Below are 6,871 nucleotides of genomic sequence, written 5' to 3'. Positions count from 1 at the left end.
ATTATATTTTTCAGATAAAAAGTTGGCTGAAGTTGTTAAATCTCTTATATAATTTTGTTTATTCTTATCCAAACTTTATTCAGAATCAAAAAAGCAAAAAAAGTCTTAATTTAGATAAAAAGGTTAAAAAATATATCAAGATATAAATATCATTATAAATTATCAGATATAAAAAGATAATAATAGTTTAAAATTTGATACTATTTGTTTGATTTAATTTTCCTACTTTGAGGTAAATTTGTTTTATATGACCTAAGCTACAACTGTTTTTACATACAGTTTTATGAATATTTTTACATTGAAATAATTAAAGATACCAATAAACAGATTTTGAAAAAAAGAAAAAGAATTTTTTACACTCTTTTTTTTAAACAGAAATATTTTACCTATAATACTGTTTATATAAAAGTCTCCGTACAAGCTTCCAGCATTTAATGAAACTCCATAGAAAACCATGTAAGATGCAAGCCTGTGTATTGTAAATTTAGTTGTAGAAAAGTTAAAAATTGTTTTTTCGTTTGCTTTTGTTGTAAATTTATAAGAACTATAAACAAAATTAATAAAGTAGTTTTAAAGCTTCATTTGACACTTTTATTAAGCATTTTTAAAATTCTTTATCAAGTTTTTAAATTCTACTTAGTTATTACTGTAAAAAAAATTTTGTACAGATGTTTTAAACATGCACTTTATAGTTAATTTCATCATTTTTTTGAAACATAAGCCAATTTTTTTTGTGGTTAATAAAAAGCAAGTCCCTTTTAAAAACTTTCCTTACCAGGTAAACATAATTTTTAAAGAAATTATTCTTGTGAATGGAAGCTTTAAAAGGTCAACTGTCGAATATTTCACGCTTTCCTCATCCTATAGTTAATTATTAGTTTAGATTTTGAAATACAAATTTAAAAAGTAAACTGACTTGTGATGCATTTATATTCATACGCTCTAATTTTTCCCACATTTTTTCATCGACCTTTTGCTTGTTTAAACGAGCCAACCTCCTTATTACCTTTATTATTTTATTTATTAAGTAAAAAAACAAACACTTAAACTAAAACATTCATAAAAACAGCTTTTTTGTATGGAACGACAAACAATTATTTAAAACAATTTTTTTATAGACTAGGACAAAGTAACAAAAGTTTCTCAAAAATATTATAAGCTCAGCTCAGATTGTCTAGTCTAGTGAATATTATATTAAATAAATAATTACGAGAGTGAACTAAAGTTTTAAGAATTAAAAAAATATTTAAATAAACCAACAGTTTATGTTTTCTGTTTTTGTATTTCTTAAATGGATACTTAAAATCTACACCTTGAAGTTATTTTGGTAAAACTTTTTTAATATTAAATAAGTTAAGTAACTATTTTTTTTTTTACTTTTTTTCCTTCTTTATCTTTTTTGTTTGCGAACAACCATCTTGGAGACTCAGGAAGAACAAACGAAAAAATAAGAAGTGGAGTTGATAGAAGACTTATTACAAGCTAAAAAAAAAATAATGCACAGTACTTGATTAAAATACTTTTATATAATGTGTAACTTTTTTACATACAGTTGTTGAGCAGTTTTCTTTTTAAACAAGTAAGTAATGTTATACCATTATTGTTTTCCACTTTCTATATGTTCTTGCGACCAATGTTGCTATTGTATATCCAATTGGATAAATCGATTGGTGAAGTAACCCTACTTTTGTTCGATGTTTAGATTCTACAAGTTCTGTGGCTATAAAAAATTAACAAAAGTTAAAAAATAAACATATAATTTTAACTCTGTTCTTTCTAATAAAATCATCAAACAAAGCCAGCTCTTAACTTATCGTCAAGTTTAAACTTTAAAAATAAACAACTTCCATTAAGACACAACTTACCATAAACAAAGGTACTGATGTACATGCCAATGATAAATACTGCAGTGCAACATCTTAACATTATAAAAGTCACAACAGTTGTGCTGTACGGTGTAGCAAGACTGAAACCCAAAGTGCAAGTGTACGTTATCATTAAAGTCCATTTTCTGCCTATCCTGTGTAGAAAATATCATAAAATTGCATAAACGATCGCTTATTTAAGTTTTTTTAATTCAAAGCTTGTAACTATCGATTATAGTTATAATGGAAACTTTGCATAAGTTTCATAGCTTGTTTTACTATATAAAAAAATATTTTAAAGAATTTTAAAGAAATAAAAATAGTTCAACTAATAAATAGTGTGTAACTTGATGACCGTAAGGTCTCTATACTTTAAGCCCTTTGTTCATATATTAGAAGGTAATTTTTTTTATAGTGTTCAAACTAAACTAGAGAAAACCTTAGGATTTTATTTACTTAGACTAAAAAATTAACCAACACTTTAAAGTTATTTTTTGTTACACTAGTAATAAGAACACAAAACAAAACTTTTAAAAGATATAAAGTAAAAATTTAAATTAACAACATTTTAGATTAAAAAAAATAGTTTATCAATTTATACTAGCACTATAAAACTTTTTAAAACACAAAACAACTTTCAATTAATAATATATAAATTTTCAATTTTTATCTTTCAAACTCTTTATTTATCAAAAAAAAAAAAATGAAAGCTATAAAAGCGTTTTATGTTAATTATAAGGGAACGGGTCTAAATTGCACGTAGATAAAATTGCACGAGGTTACTAAATTGCACGAGGGGACAAAAGTGCACAAACTCACAAAATTCCACGAAGCCAAATTTGCACAACGGCACAAAATTGCACGAAGATGATTCTGCACCAACGGTCAATTTTGCACGAATTACATTTTTACGCAAGAGTAAAATAATAAAAAAAAAAAATTATAGTAAACAGAAAAAAAAGACTAAAAAATAAAAAAAAATGAAAAATAAAAAGTTACTGACGGAGGGTAAGGTTTAGGGGTAACAGCAATAGTAAAAAAAAAAAAAAAATTACTAAAAAAAATTGAAATAAAAAAAATTAATAAAAAAAAAAAAGCTACCGACCGAGGGTAAGGGTTAGGGGTAACAGTATTAGTGAAAAAAAAACTAAAAAGTAAAATTAATAAATTAATAAAAGAACTAAAAAATAAAATAGAAAATTTAATCCGTGCAAAATTGTCTGCTCGTGCAAAAGTGTTTTTGTGCAATTTTATCTTCGTGCAATTTTATCTTCGTGCATTTTGTCCACTCGTGCAATTTAGACAGCTACCCTAATTATATATATACACAACTGTAAGCTGTGCAATAAAATTAGCTCGAAACAATAGTTAAGCACATAACATTATTTAATTGTCAGCTAAAATTTATACAATTCGTTAGACTATATTATTTTCTAAAAAAAGCTTAAAATATTTTTTAAACTTCAAGAAAAATTGTTTTGAGTATTTTAGAAATAAAACATAAAGCTCTCTTAACCGTCTTAAACTTGGTTTTTGTTAGCACTTAGTTTAGACTTAAGATTATTATTGTAGAAAAATGTAAACTTTATAATGATACTCTATAATTCTAAAAATACCCTTTTACAAAATTCATAAGTATTATCTCGCTGTATTCTTAAAATTTTTATTACGCTTATAAAGCTATCGTTTATATTTTCGTAGCTTAGCTTTTTTTGTATTTTTTAATTGAAAACTAATTCAACTAAAAAATTTTTTAACATACTTACTTGTCAGCCAAGCTTCCAAAAACAAAAGAACCAAACAGATGACCGACTTCATACAAGCTCATTGTAAGAAAGTTCAGACTAAATCTATCGCACACCAAGTCAAACTATAGACATAAATTTTATTAAGTAATCTAATGTGTATTTAATTATCTATATTTTTATTAACAGTGTTTTAAAATGATTGTACGTACATTAGTTTAAAGTAATATATCTAATGAATTTTTAAAAATACCTCAGTGACAGCAGTTTCAGAGAATACAGAGTCATCGTAGACATATCCATTGTCACAACCAACAGTTGGTGCTGACTTGTTCACACAACTCAAATTTGTTGAGTTGCAAACCGATAAGTCGTAGCTATACCTTGTTTATTATTAAAAAAATAGTTACGTATTGTTTGATAAATCGTTGCTAATTGTAATTTTGTCATTATGAATAAGTTTTTTTTTAAAGATTAATATTATAAAATCAACTTTTATTGTAACACATTAAAAAAAGACTCATACGACTTTATACCGCTAAACAGATACCAAAATTAGATTACTACTTCATGTATTTTTGTGTTGTTATGGTATGCCACTTTTCTCTAGTAGTTTTAACTTTGGTGTAAAGTATGTACAAGAAACTAGAGTTTAAATAATAGTTTAACTAAAAAAATTTAAACTTATCTTTAAGAAAAACAGCTTTGCTTTTAAATCTTTGGTTCTTCAGAAATTTATTACAAATACTAATTTTAAATCGATTAAGGTAACGGATATTTTTAAGTTTATAAAATTTGTTACTGCAGTAAACTTATATTAAACAACAAAACTAATCAAAAAAAAAAACAAATAGTTTATTAAAAGTAAACTGTTTATTTTTCTAGGTGAATCAATTGATTATTTTTAATAAGAATAATGTATTTTTGAAGTTTTATAAAAAATAATCTTCATGACAAAATTTTTTTTTTCTAATATGAACAAATGATCTACTACTTAGTTAGTGTATGTATAATTTTATAAAAAAACTATAAAGTAGACTTTTTTACAGTAGACAAGATAAAAATACCGGTAACCTTTTACATCCGTTGTACTTTCCATTTTCTAATGGAGTCGTATAATTAAGTATAAGCTGCTCATTTTTTATATACTCACTTAGTGGAGAAACATTACACCTAGTTAGAGAAAACTGTTTGTTAGTTTTTTCAAGTTTTTCTGATTACTAAAACTTTTAAAACTAGCAGTATATAATACTTAAGTTTTTGTTAAACACGTTAAATCAAATACTATTAAAATATTTATTAAAAGCTAAAACAAACATTAGAGTTATAGAAAATTTTTCTATATCTACTAATCTAGTTATAGTTTTTTAGTTATTTTATTTTTTGTTTTAATTTTAAAGTTACATAACTTAAGATCAAATATTTTTGTGAATAATATTCTGAATTTTTTATTAATATTTATGTAAAGCTAAAAAATTTAATAAAAATAGCAAAAAATACTTGAAAATTTCTCATCATTTTTAGTAGTTTTGTATTCTTTAAAATTTTTACAAAATAAAAGTTATAGTTTTATAATTATAATTTTAAGATATCAAAATAAAACATTTAAAAACTAGATTAACAACACAATTTTTAAGGTTAGTAAGTTTATGAAATCTTAAATTTTAAATAAATATTACAGCACACAATTTTCTAAATATTTTTTAACTTTTGATAAGTTCAAACTATTGTGCAAATTATTTTGTAAAGTAAGTTAGAATTAAAACTAAAGTTTTCAAATAAAAACAAACATAAGTAGTTTTTTAAAAGTAAACTTTCCAAAAAAATCTTAGTTAGGTTTAATGCCCTCAGAGTTTTTAAGTTATACTTTTTGCTTACTACAGAACTGAATGCACCAATTAATGATTTCGTGAAACTCTTATACTAATTTATTTTTGAATTTATTTCAAAGAATCTTAAGATTTTGAAATAGTTATGGTAAGCCGACAAATAGTTTTGTCCAGCGACAACAGTTATGTAATATGTTTCATTTAAACATTGATATTTTTACTTTGGTCTAATTTGTAAAGCAACTTTTTGAATTACAAAAAATATACTTTTATTGATTTAATTTTTGAAAAGTTTTTTGCTATATTCTAAACTCTAAAGTACTTAACTTCAACAATAATTAGTATAAAAATATAGTCTTCTAGCAATTTTATATCAACTTTTACAAACTTTTTTCTTACAAAGTTAATTTTGATTTTAATTAACAGCTTTCATTAGAAATAATTAAAATTTTTAAGTACTGTTTTTTAACGTATATATTTCTAAATTTATTGAAGGTTTATAAATTGTATTTCTAAGCTTTTAACTCGTTGTCTAAATATTCGCTGATTTATATTAAAAACACTACTTTTTTAACTATTTAAAATTTTGAAAATAATTTTACTGATACTAACCTGTGCTTAGGTACATAGTTGACAAATACAGGTAAGAGTGCATGGAATCCATCGAACAGTGGAGAGAAAAACAACATAAAAAGGATCACCAGTTGCACATATCCTAACAACTTTTTTTGCTTGGCAATAGCTTCGTAATCTATCATGCTGCAACGCTTTCAATTTTTGGTAACAAAAAACAAGTTTATGAACTTACAGAAACATATGGAGCTGCTTTTATTGGAAATCTGAAACCATGCACTTTTTTGCTTTTTTTTTGACCTACTAATTTGTGGAACGGAATTTCTTTAAACTAGCAAACCTTTTTTTGATTGACGTTTTTATGCAAGTCATATCTAAATTAAATAAAATAAGTTGTTTTTTATACTTTATATTTTTAATCTTAAGTTCTTGTAATAACCAAGGGTTCTAAGTACAATTTATATAACTTTTTGTAAAGTCTATTTACTTTTACATAACTAACCTTAACGCAACTTATCTAGTATGAGTAAACTTATTCTCAATATTATTTCTATTAAAGTTCTTATTTAAGTAATATTTTTTATTTCTGCAGATAGAGAATCACTCAAAATTTATTTATTATAAGTTATATGAGCACAGTTTAAATTTAATATAAACAGCATTAGGTTAAAAGTATGTTACAATAAACTGTTCTGGAAAAGAAATTAAAAGGTATCCGTAGTGTGAGACTCGATAACCGTAAGGTTCTTCGTGCACCAGGTCCTAGGAATATTTTGAGCTTTTTTTTACCTTTCAATAAAATAATTAAAATTGTAATTGATTATTAAAACCTACAATATAAAAATAGTTATAAAGAAAT

Source organism: Thalia democratica, chromosome 8 (genome assembly GCF_965202585.1).
Source record: "Thalia democratica chromosome 8, ktThaDemo2.hap1.1, whole genome shotgun sequence".
NCBI lineage: Eukaryota > Metazoa > Chordata > Thaliacea > Salpida > Salpidae > Thalia > Thalia democratica.
The sequence above is the reverse complement of the archived record's forward strand: the minus strand, read 5'-3'. Positions refer to the sequence as shown.